This window comes from Mus musculus, chromosome 6, assembly GCF_000001635.26.
Source record: "Mus musculus strain C57BL/6J chromosome 6, GRCm38.p6 C57BL/6J".
Classification (NCBI taxonomy): domain Eukaryota; kingdom Metazoa; phylum Chordata; class Mammalia; order Rodentia; family Muridae; genus Mus; species Mus musculus.
Window position 1 is genome coordinate 147,708,074 of NC_000072.6, and position 13,374 is coordinate 147,721,447.

At 44.9% G+C, this 13,374-nt stretch overlaps 1 long non-coding RNA gene across 1 annotated transcript; it reads right to left on the reverse strand.

The window, feature by feature from the left end:
• Positions 1-1,492: 1,492 nt before the first annotated feature.
• On the reverse strand, positions 1,493-12,382 carry Gm15762. The gene is made up of 2 exons (XR_001785422.1): positions 12,209-12,382; positions 1,493-2,150 (listed from the first exon to the last, which is right to left on the reverse strand). It is a non-coding gene; the product is annotated as a predicted gene 15762 (long non-coding RNA).
• Between the last annotated feature and the right edge of the window lie 992 nt (positions 12,383-13,374).

Sequence of the window (13,374 nt, forward strand, 5' to 3'; positions counted from 1 at the left end):
TCCCTTATTTCATATTTCAAAAGCATAAGTAAGGCTGAGCAACGCCCCGTGCTACTGTGGTGTGCTGGAGAGACTGGAGCATTGCAGCCTTTGAGAGCCAGGTCCCGTGCTGCTGTAGTGTGCAGTGTACGAGCTGGGAAGAAGCTGGAGCATTGCAGCCTTTGAGAGTGAGGCCGCCATCTCGGTTATATTCCTAAGCCATATGTGAACAAAACACAGAAGGGCTTGTGTGGTGAGAGAGTATGAACAGGAGCTTGGCCGCGCTCACCAAAGCCCCGATGCTTCTAAGTCTCCCTGAATAGACTTGTTCAAATCAGAATCTGGTTTTTATTTGTTCTGGGGGTTTGTTTGGCTTTGTTTATTGAGACAGATTCTTTCTACATAGCCCCAGCTATCCTGGAACTTACTCTGTAGACCAGGCTGGTCTCAAACTCAGAGAAATACACCTGCCTTGTCCTCTCACACACTGAGATTAAAAGTGCACACTAGCATGCCTGGCTAAAACCACAATCTTTAAAAGTTTTTTTTGTTGTTGTTTTTTTGGTTTTTGTTTTTTGTTTTTTTTTGTTTTTTTGTTTTTTTGTTTTTTTGTTTTTTTGTTTTTTTGTTTTTTGTTTTTTTTTGCCAGTACGCCTTTAATCCCGGCACTTGGGAGGCAGAGGCAGGCAGATTTCTGAGTTTGAGGCCAGCCTGGTTCACAAAGTGAGTTCCAGGACAGCCAGGGCTACAGAGAAACCCTGTCTCAAAAAAACAAAACAAAACAAAAAAAAAGTTTTTTTTTTGAGATTATAATATAATTGCATTATTCCCCCTTCCCCTTCCTCCAACCAAACTTTCCCACATACTCCTTCCCTGCTCTCTTTTTACATTCATGGCCTCTTTTTTTTCATTAATTATTTTTATGCACATATATGTGTATCTACCTATTCCTAAACGTGTAGATGGAACCTGCTCAGTCTGTATGATGCTACTGGTATGTAAATTCCGTGAGAGCATTGTTTTAAATCCCCAGCATTTGCCACTGGACTTTTCCGAATCTATTGGTTCATATACAATGGTCAAGCTATGTGATACTTACGTGGCTCTGGTTTTCTCTTCAAAATCTTGAGCAAGTTGTTTCTTTATTTTACTAAAAAAAAACCCTGTTTTTAGTTTTAGTTTCAGGTAGTTGGGGCTGACCTTACTTCTAAACTTTCGACGAATGCCCTTACATATCTTACAATACTTTTAAAAAGAGAAATCCTACCCTTGACCAAATGGATAATAGTATAAAATAGTATAAGACAAGGGGGGTGGGGTGGGTGTCACCATGGAGATTGTGAACTTCAGGGAAGATGAGTGAGCAGAGCAGGTATTAGTGGGTCTAATAAGCCTGACTGAATCACATCTTCCCTTAGGAAGCTCTCTAAGGTTTAGGGCCTTAGAGTTGAATCAGAGTTATATGCAAAGTACTTGGCTTGCTTGCCAGCAGGTTAGCTACTGTAGACTCATGGACATGCATTTATCCTTTATTGTGAAGTAGGGTAGTATCATGGATTGAAAGGGAAAGGATCTAAAGTACTGGGATGGATGCAAGGAAATGACAAGGCAGCAAGGAAAATGACCCAAATGGCATGAAGCAGCATCTATAGAAATCTGATGCTCACATTTAATGCCATTTGTTAAATAAAAAAAGGAAAAAGACAAAAGAATGAAAATAAAAATTAAGGTTGAGTGGATGATGTATCCTAAATTTTAAAAAGTCAAAATCATGTTGGGTACTGTGGAACATGACTGCAATTTAGGCAACCAGGAAGCTTAAGCTTGGAGATTTCTATGAGTTCAAGGCCGATGTGCTCTGCAGTGAGGACTAGGCCAGCCGCAGTGTACGGTGAGACAGTATTGCCTGACATAAAAACAATGTTTCTATCCTTAAGATTTGTATTCCAGGCTAGCACTTTCCCTCTTCACAGTCTTGGTAGTTTTGTGACAATAATAGTTCTTTGAGGAAAGCAAGACAGTAAAGGTGCTTGATCTTCATGGCCTCTAATCTTTTGTTGTGCGTGGCGATGCTGTGAAGCCTTAGATAGCTGAGGATCTGTGTTAAGGCAGAGTTGGACTTCTTCCTCCCAGGGTGCATCAGTTGCTTTTCTTTTCCTGTGTCCAAGTGCCTGTAGCATAGGCAAAAAGTTAGGGAGGAGGGGTTTTGGCTCACGGTTCAGGAGATTAGGAGATACTGTCTACCGTGGTAGGAAAGGCCTTGTTCTAGGAACACAAGAAGGCTTGCTCACATCCTGATGGATCAGGCAGCCCAGAAAGCAGAATGCTGATGCTTAGCTGACTTCTACTTTTTCTCATTTTTACTTACTCTGAGACCATATTCAGAGTTGGTCTCCCCCACAGTTAATCCTCTCTGGAAGCGCTTTCACACACACAAAAGTCCCTAGCGCACGGCATGTTTCTTAATTCACCGAGACTGACAATCAAATTTAACTATACAAAGAATAAATTAATGAAAATATCACACAGAAAATCATGAAGCTGGAGAGTTCCTGACTCTTCAGGGTAGAACAGGACCTTTAAGGGAGTGTAGGAAGAAAGCTCAAGTCAGACCTTTCCAAAGTACCCTGCAAGAGCAGAGGTGTGGGGTGGACAACCCGCTAGGGCAAGGGAGAGAGGAATTAAATGGCTGCACAGCATGTTTATGGGGTATAGACCTTGGGCATCTTTCCAGCATACCTTGCACTCCACCAGGGATTGGGGCACAGCCAAATTCGAGTGATCCATGTACAACTGAGAGCTGGAAGATCAGAGAGAGGGTCTCTGGTTCAGGGTAACTGCCCTCCCCCCCCCCCCCGGCCAGGCAGGGGTTCAGCAGTGGAGAACTGGATTCGGTGTGGCACACATCAGTGGGTGATGGAACCTCCTCTGTTCCATTCAAATCCATGCACACAATGTACTGTAACCCATGGGACACCATCCTGGTGTATTAGTCAGGGTTCTCTAGAGTCACAGAACTTACGGATAGTCTCTAGTTAGTAAAGGAATTTATTGATAACTTACAGTCGGCAGCCCAATTCCTTACAATTGTTCAGTCGCAGCTGTGAATGGAAATCCAAGGATCTAGCAGTTACTCAGTCTCACACGGCAAGCAGGCGAAGGAGCAAGAGCAAGAGCTAGACTCCCTTCTTCCAATGTCCTTATATTGTCTCCAGCAAAAGGTGTAGCCCAGATTAAAGGTGTGTTCCACCACACCTTTAATCCCAGATGAAAGGCATAGCCCAGATTAAAGGTGTGTTCCTTAACTCGGAGATTCAATCTTCTGGAATCCATAGCCACTATGGCTCAAGATCTTCAAACCAAGATCCAGATAAGGATCTCCAAGCCTCCAGATAAGGGTCACTGGTGAGCCTTCCAATTCCGAATTGTAGTTCATTCCAAATATTGTCAAGTTGACAACCAGGAATAGCCACTACAATCCACCCCTTGTCAACTTGACACAAATAATATCTCATGTTCACATGAAACAATAACAAGGTTGTAAATACGCCTAACATGATATAACTATCCCTCGTACAATCGCAAACGCATTAGTAAATTTACAATGGGCATTCATATTACTTTATAATCCTCGTTTCTGCAACTGGTTACGTGGCCTTAATTGGTATTTATAACTACCTTCCTCTACTACCCATTCTGTATTTCCTTCACCTTCAGCCAGCACCTCAGCAGGTCTTGGCTCTTTTCCTGGAGGATTGACCCATACCTTCATTCCTGATGGGTCTGCGTCCTTTGTCATCCTGCTTGGATTAGGCTGTTGTAGTTTCCCATTGACTTTAATCACAGGACATGGTAGTACTAAGAGACGCCCTAAGGGATCTCCTGCACTCCAGACATAATCTTGCTTACCACCATTGTGAAGAGGTAATCCAATTTCCCCATGGTAATCTGGATCTATCACCCCTCCTAACACTGTTATTCCTTTTTTAGCCTGTTGGTTTAAGGGCATTAGAAGCCCAAAATGACCAGGGGGAAGTCTGAGCTTCCAGTTCAATGAAATGTTTGTTGTAGCTCCTGGTAGGAGCACTCCCCTCTCTGGAGCCAAAACTTCTAGGCCAGCAGAACCTAGAGTTATGGGGACAGGAAGCAAAAATTTTCCTAGAGGGTCACTAGGAGTGATAGTAAGTGGAACTATTCCGTTTTCCACCCCTTGATTCCTGGACCCATGAATCCTGGCTATGGGTGAAACTGTACCATATATCGAGCGCTGATTCAAAGCATATACTGCCTTCTGAAGAACTCTGCCCCAGCCTTCCAAGCTGTTACCACCTAATTGGCGCTGTAACTGCGTCTTCAAAAGGCCATTCCATCTTTCTATCAGCCCAGCTGCTTCAGGATGATGGGGAATGTGGTAAGACCAGTGAATTCCATGATCGTGAGCCCACTGTCGTACTTCTCTGGCTGTGAAATGAGTTCCTTGGTCAGAAGCAATACTGTGTGGAATACCATGACGATAGATGAGGCATTCTGTCAGTCCGTGAATGGTGGTTTTAGCAGAGGCATTACGTGCAGGAAAGGCAAATCCATAACCAGAATAAGTATCTACTCCAGTAAGAACAAAACGCTGTCCTTTCCACGAAGGAAGTGGTCCAATGTAGTCAACCTGCCACCAGGTTGCTGGCTGGTCACCTCGAGGAATGGTGCCATATCTGGGGCTCAGTGTTGGTTTCTGCTGTTGGCAGATCTGGCAATCAGCAGCAGCTGTAGCCAGGTCAGCCTTGGTGAGTGGAAGCCCATGTTGCTGAGCCCAAGCATAACCTCCATCTCGACCACCATGGCCACTTTGTTCATGTGCCCATTGAGCAATGACAGGGATGGCTGGGGAGAGAGGCTGATTGTCCACAGAACGGGTCATCTTATCCACTTGATTATTGAACTCCTCCTCAGCTGAAGTCACCTTTTGGTGAGCATTTACATGGGACACAAATATCTTCACATCCTTTGCCCATTTGGAGAGATCTATCCACATACTTCTTCCCCAGATGTCTTTCTCACCAATTTTCCAATTGTGATCTTTCCAAGTCCCTGACCATCCAGCCAATCCATTGGCTACAGCCCATGAGTCAGTGAATAATCGTACATCTGGCCATTTCTTCTTGCAAACAAACTGTAATACCATGTGTACTGCCCGAAGTTCTGCCCACTGTGAAGATTTCCCTTCACCTGTGTCTTTCAAGGTTGTCCCAGAAAGGGGTTGTAATGCTGCAGCTGTCCACTTCTGGGTGGTGCCTGCATAACGTGCAGAGCCATCAGTAAACCAGGCTCTAGTCTTCTCCTCTTCGGTCAGTTGATCATAGGGAACACCCCATGAGGCTATAGGCGCATGCTTGGCAGCAGATGGCATTGTAACCGGAGTAGAAACCATAGGCATTTGTGCAACTTCTTCATGTAACTTGCTTGTGCCTTCAGGACCTGCTCTGGCCCGATCACGTATATACCACTTCCATTTGATAATAGACTGCTGCTGTGCACGTCCCACTTTATGACTTGCAGGGTCTGATAGTACCCAGCTCATGATGGGTAGTTCAGGTCGCATAGTAACTTGATGTCCTATTGTCAAACGTTCAGTTTCCACTAAGGCCCAATAGCAGGCCAAGAGCTGTTTTTCAAAGGGAGAATAGTTGTCTGCAGATGATGGTAGAGCTTTGCTCCAAAATCCCAAAGGTCTTTTCTGTGATTCACCTACAGGGGCCTGCCAGAGGCTCCAAACAGCATCTCTATCAGCCACAGACACCTCAAGTACCATCGGGTCTGCTGGATCATATGGTCCAAGTGGTAGAGCAGCCTGCACAGCAGCCTGGACCTGTTGAAGGGCCTTCTCCTGTTCCAGGCCCCACACAAAGCTAGCAGCTTTCCGAGTCACTTGGTAAATAGGCCTAAGTAACACACCCAAGTGAGGGATGTGTTGTCTCCAGAATCCAAATAGACCCACTAAACGTTGTGCTTCTTTCTTGGTTGTAGGAGGGGCCAGGTGCAATAACTTATCTTTCACCTTAGAAGGAATATCTCTGCATGCCCCACACCACTGGACTCCTAAGAATTTCACTGAGGTAGATGGTCCTTGAATTTTGGTTGGATTTATTTCCCATCCTCTGATACGCATATGTGTTACCAATGAGTCCAAAGTGGTTGCTACTTCCTGCTCACTTGGTCCAATCAGCATAATGTCATCAATATAGTGCACCAATGTGATATTTTGTGGAAGATCCAAACGATCAAGATCCCTTCTAACTAAATTATGACACAGGGCAGGAGAGTTAATATATCCTTGAGGCAAAACTGTGAAGGTATACTGTTGGCCTTGCCAACTGAAAGCAAATTGCTTCTGGTGGTCCTTATGGACAGGTACTGAGAAGAAGGCATTTGCCAGATCAATAGCCGCATACCAGGTGCCAGGAGATGTGTTAATTTGCTCAAGTAAGGAAACTACATCTGGTACAGCAGCTGCAATTGGAGTTACTACCTGATTTAGTTTTCGGTAATCAACTGTCATTCTCCATGATCCATCTGTTTTCTGCACTGGCCAGATAGGAGAGTTAAACGGAGATGTGGTGGGAACCACCACCCCTGCATCTTTCAAGTCCTTGATAGTGGCAGTAATTTCTGCAATTCCTCCAGGAATACGATACTGTTTTTGATTCACTATTTTCTTTGGCAGAGGCAACTCTAAAGGCTTCCATTTGGCCTTTCCAACCATAATAGCCCTCACTCTACAGTTCAGGGAACCAATATGAGAATTCTGCCAATTTCTGAGTATATCTATCCCAATTATACATTCTGGAACTGGGGAAATCACCACAGGATGTGTCCGGGGACCTACTGGACCTACTGTGAGTCGGACATCAGTCAAAACTCCATTAATCACCTGCCCTCCATAAGCCCCTACTTTAACTGGAGGGCCACAATGTTTCTTGGGATCCCCTGGGATCAGTGTCAACTCAGAACCAGTATCCAGCAGACCCCGAAAAGTCTGATTATTTCCTTTTCCCCAGTGTACAGTTACCCTTGTAAAAGGCCGTAGGTCCCTCTGGGGAAGAACTGGAGAAAGGGTAACAGCAAAACCTTTGAGTGTCTTATCAAGATCCTTCCTCAGCGGAACCTGGCCACCCCTTCATTCAAGGGGTTCTGGATCTGCAAACTGTCTCAAGTCTGGAAATTGATTCACTGGCCGAGATTGCTGTTTACCACGATCTAATGTAGCCTTCCTTTCATTTGGCTGTTTACCACGATCTAATGTAGCCTTTCTTTCATTTGTTTGAGAATTTTTCTGCTTATACAGATCAAACAAATATGCAGTAGGCTTCCTATGTATTTCATTCCTGGAAACACCATGATTGGTTAGCCAGTACCAAAGGTCCAACCGAGTCATGCCATTATAAATTTCACCTCTCCTGTGCTGACCATTACTGGGTATGTTATTATAAACATTCTTTTGTCTACGCTGTCCATTATAATAACTAGAATCACCTTGTCTCGGGCGATTCAATGCTGCCACCTGGCCCTTGTTACCTCGGAATCCAACTAAACCCAGTGAATTTAATTCATCTAATTGAGCAGAAGCATCTCCAATGCTAAGATCTGGCACAAGGAAAAGGGAAAGAACAAAACCCTTCAAATGTGCTGGTGCCCCTCTCACCAATTTGCGTCTTATAGAGCTGGTGAAAGGCATATCTTCTGGACCTTCCCATTGTGGACAATTATGCTTTACACAATATATCCACTCTAGCATTGCAATTTCCCTAAGTCTTAAAATCCCTTCATCAACACTAAGCCATGGAATATCAGGCATCTCCAAGTCATTTCCAGTAGGCCATCTTTTGATAAACACCTCAGCCAACCATTCAAACAAACTTTTGACACCTTTTTTAACTATGCGAGCTTCCGTATTAAACCTAGAATCTCTACTCAGAGGACCCATGTCAATAAACTCAGCCTGCTCTAGTTTTATGTTCCTTCCACCATTATCCCACACCCTTAAAATCCATTCCCACACATATTCACCAGGTTTCTGCTTGAATGAATTAGCAAACTCATTAAGCTCCTTAGTAGTGTAGCGAATTTCCTCATGGACTACACTTTCTACCTCCCCTCTAGGAGCCTGTTTTGCTTTGAGTCTGGTTACAGGTCTAGAAGAAACTATTGGTGGGCCGTGAGCAGACTCTGCAAAATTAATTTCCTCATGTGGGGAAGGCATTATTTCAAGAGGTGGGGCTGAGGGTACTACTTCCTCAGGTGGGGCAAACCCTTGAGAATCTGAGGATTCAAAATTCTCAGCTTCAACATGGTCTTCCCACACATCCCCATCCCATGTTGTAGGATCCCATTCTTTGCCAATTAGAGCCCTTACTTTAACTGTCGACACACTCTGAGGCTGAGACTTGAATTTTCGCTGTAGTTCAGCCAACCTTACAATGAGAGTTTCTGTTTGATTTTCTGCAACTTGAGCTCTATTGCTACAAGAGAGAAGATTCTCCTCAAGGACACACTTAGCAACTTTTAGATCGTTTACTTGTGTCTGGAGCCTTTCGATTTTATCACACAACTCCTTCCTTTCATTCATCATTTTTTCCACAGATACTAAGAGCAGCCAGCCAGTAAAATCATTTTTCGATTTTTTCCCCATCTTGTAGAAAGCTTTGTGCACTGAATCACCTAATTCATTAAGAAAATCAAGGGCATTAGCTTCTTTAAGTTCGGAATATAGTTTCAACCATGGGTCTTCAAAATTCTCTGAGTTCCCAGGAGGGAGAGAATCTGGAGAGGTTTCAATAGTTGAAAGTGCTGGTGGATCAACAAGCCAATTCCAGAATTTTAAAAGATTCATCCTTGTACTTCTGTTACTCTAGAACCACTCCTGGTACCAACTTCTGTATTAGTCAGGGTTCTCTAGAGTCACAGAACTTACGGATAGTCTCTAGTTAGTAAAGGAATTTATTGATAACTTACAGTCGGCAGCCCAATTCCTTACAATTGTTCAGTCGCAGCTGTGAATGGAAATCCAAGGATCTAGCAGTTACTCAGTCTCACACGGCAAGCAGGCGAAGGAGCAAGAGCAAGAGCTAGACTCCCTTCTTCCAATGTCCTTATATTGTCTCCAGCAAAAGGTGTAGCCCAGATTAAAGGTGTGTTCCACCACACCTTTAATCCCAGATGAAAGGCATAGCCCAGATTAAAGGTGTGTTCCTTAACTCGGAGATTCAATCTTCTGGAATCCATAGCCACTATGGCTCAAGATCTTCAAACCAAGATCCAGATAAGGATCTCCAAGCCTCCAGATAAGGGTCACTGGTGAGCCTTCCAATTCCGAATTGTAGTTCATTCCAAATATTGTCAAGTTGACAACCAGGAATAGCCACTACACCTGGTAAAGCATTAGGTTTATTGATGGTAAAGCCCATAGGCCTGGCTACACTGGGAATTGATCCAGATTAAATCTCCTAACATCAGGTACTGTAGAGAGCCATTGTTTTGCTTTGTGAAGTTTTGAACCCCTGGCTATGTCCTGCAGTTCTATGGAGGAACTCTGTGCCCTTGCTATGGGAACTTAGCTATCAGCCTGAAGAGACCCTGAAGAGCCTCTGGGTCTTAATCCTCACAGTTTCCTGTGGTGTTTTGCCTCAGTTTCTCTATTTGGAAGAGGGAGCATGGCATGCTTCCAAACAGTAGTGATACCTACCTAGGGCAAGGAGACCATGTGGTTTCATATTTCAGAGTGTTGGGTCAGCCGTGTAACCTTTATTTCCAGGCTTAAAGACTGGAAGGAGATTTTTGAATACAACATTTTCTGGACTTGGGATTCATTTCCAAGCTTCGGCTTACTTGATGATTTCTAACATGGGAATGTATCCCTGTGATCCTGGGAGAGAGAGACTTAGTGCATGGGTTTTATTTTTAAGACGATAAAGTGTTCTACTGCCCTACTATGAGTCTATGAATAACCTTGATGTTCTGAGTTCTCAGGGCTAAGAACACTAAAATTGGGCCACTTGGGCACCTGTAACTAAAAGCAACGCCTGCTTCCTGTGCATCAAATACTTCCGTGAGCTTGGTTGGGAAAAGCCTTTCCTGTACAGAACGTTCCCTGCCTCCATTCAAGGAGGGAGGCCAGATGAACTGGTTGTTTGTTTTTGAGCCCAGGGAAAAGCTCACTAACAGATGGAGGCCAAGCCTGGCAGAGGTCATCTTTGTTGCAAGTGGCTGAGAGATCGCCTCCCCTGCTGAGACCCTGGGATATTTTTAGCAACAAGCTAAAATTTCTCATTATTGAAATTGTTTTCATTTCCACTCAGAGGCAAACTTCGGGAGTCAGGAAAGGAAAACAAAACAGGAGGCAAAAGTGTTAATAGGAGCAGAGTGTCCAGAGGAGTCACTGTAAAAAGAAACTGATTAAATTGCTTCCCCTAGTGCTGACAACTGAGTTCTGGCACCAGAGTGGATCTAATAGCTGCAGGCTAAAAGAATCGTTTCCATGGCAGCTGCTACGATGATAATGTAGATTTCACTTAAGTACACATGATTACAGAAAATTGCCCAGAATTGGAACCGACTTTTCAAGGCACTGTTTATGGAGCAATATAGATTTACCAATCTTTTTTTTTTTAGTCTCTTAAATTCAATGGAAGACAAACTATTTTTTGACCAGGAAAGGAGAAAGGACTACAGCAGCTTATTAGGTGGATTAAGCTGAGCTCAGACAGGCAACAGGTATTCTGAGAGCTGATGTCTGGGTGGGAGAGTGGGGTGTTAGAGTCCCCGTGGCTGTTCTACCACATTTGATAACCTGCCCAGCTTGACTGTGAGGACAGAAAGCTGTGAGGGGGAAGAGAGAGGGAGGAGAGGGGGCTGCAGAGGGGTGAAAGGGAGGGAGGCAAAGAGGGAGGGAGAGAAAGAGACAGAGAGAGAAAGACAGAGAGACAGAGAGAGAACGAGAGGGATTCTTCAGAGGCACTGGTACTTGCAGAGCCTTGGGAGGAGTCTCTTCAGGATGTTGGCCTAGAGTAAGCTCCATGTCCTTCTCCGTGCCACCACAGGTGGTTCCCATAGACACTTGTGGAATTAAGTTGCACTAGGCTGAAACTGTTGATTTTAAAATACAGACAACCCTGTGGCATGACATAAAATCAAAACATCTTATCGAGGTGCTAGGATTGCAAGAGACAGTACATCACAGTGGGGGTAGGGCAGAGAGGAGATGTCAGCGTGCCAGGTGGTGTCATATGGTTTGAGAGTGTTTTAGCAGAGAACTCACCGGACAAGAACAAGGGAACGAGGGCTTCATTCACAGGGACTGGAACGGTCGTTCTCACAACAAGGGTCCTTGGGAGATAGGTCTTCGCATCTCACAGATGAAGAAATTTAAACTTAGAAAGCTAAAATCTATGTTTACTAAGCTTGTGTAGGCAGGATTTGGTACTAGTTCTGTGATGGCCTGGTTCTAAGCCCCTTGCACGAGCCTGCCATGTTCTGAGAAAAGCAACATTCTTCCTGTGGCAGAACCAGGCACTTACTCCAACTGACTTTCCCAAAGAGTCAGTAATCGTCTTCACAGAGCGCTCTAAGGAACATGGGTTCCGTTCTGCTAAGGACCTACCTACGGGGAGCTGTGCTGGCCTCTCCCACCCGTTGATTTATGACTGAGGAGTTATGGTGATTTCGGGGCTATGAACTTACAGCTCGTGGCTACTGCCCTTGCCTGTGTGACCTCTGTGTGCTGCATCTGAGCTGTGGTGAAGGTTAGAGACTGAGAAGACAGGAGTACTGAAGCTGACACCTCACACACACACACACACACACACACACACACACACACACTGCAGAGTGGTGGCACACACACACACACACACACACACACACTGCAGAGTGGTGGCACACACACACACACACACACACATACACTGCAGAGTGGTAGCACACACACACACACGCACACACACACACACACACACACACTGCAGAGCGGTGGCACACACACACACACACACACACACACACACACACTGCAGAGTGGTGGCACACACACACACACACACACACACACACTGCAGAGTGGTAGCACACACACACACACGCACACACACACACACATTGCAGAGTGGCAGCTTGTCTGCTGTTGATGGGGTAGAAGAGTCGGGGGGAGTGAAAGACAGCAAAGATAGGGCAAGTTACTTACCAGATTCCACAAAACAGCAACAAGAAACAGACTCATTTACCAACGTGTACACAGCTCATCGGTGTTCCAGGAACAGAACAAATGGCCTGTGCTGTTATTCCACAGTAAGGAGGGAATTATTATGTCATAATGATGGTCTGTGAACTTTCCTAGACCTTTCAGCCTGCTTGGGAATTAGTCCTGTAGTTAAAAAAAAAAATAACAATGATCTGTTAGTTCTTTGAGATTTCCATTCAATGTACCCTGATTAAATTCATTCCCACTCCTGCCCCAACTCCCAGCTCCTCCCTCTTCCATGCGCACACCCTTTTGTACCCCCTCAGAGACCTACTTTCAAGCACAGGTCTTGGTCCTCTGGCTCTTAAAACCTCTCTTCCCCTTCTCCCATGATGTTCCGTGAGCCTTAGACACAGGGAATATATAATTGGGGATGGGGACTCCACCAACATCTGGTCTTTGCCTTTTGACCAATTTTGGCTTTTATATAGAAAATTATCCCAGTCTGTTATAAAATAAAATAAAAGATGCTTCTTCAGTGAGGGGTGAGAGCTGCGCTTATCTGAGGGTATGAAGACACTTATTTAGATTGCAGTTAGCACTGATCCTGGTTAGAAACATGAGGGTGGTCTTATTATGTAGGTTTTATGGCCTTACCAGCCATTGCTGGTCAGCTAAGGTCAGCACCAGGTATGGATCCCATGCTATTGAATGGAGTGTTAATCCAGGAGGCTGTTGGTCACCCTCAAGATGTAAGTGCCATCTTGCACTGTCTTTCAGCTCTGGTCATTATTGAGGTTCATCAGTTCTAGCTGGGCAGGCTTACCTGGCAGCTTGCAGTCCCTCCAAGCACTGTGAGAGGTGGTCCTCAGTAGTGAGACTTACAGCTCTGGTGATAGCCTGGAATTCCTGGGATGCATCCCAGGTACTTGTGCCACATGGAACAGAATAACCGAATCTCACTGGGACTTTTGAGATGTCCACAGTCTTTCTAGACCAATCCATGTGAGATCTTTTGCATGCAGCCCACTGGTTGAAAGCCAGAGTACCACAGGCTCAGGTGTGGCAACACAACCCCTGGCTCTGCATTTGCTCCACACAATCAGAGGTGAAGAGGGACAGCAAGCCGGCTCTTCTGAGACACAGGACACACTGCTCCCTTATGAATT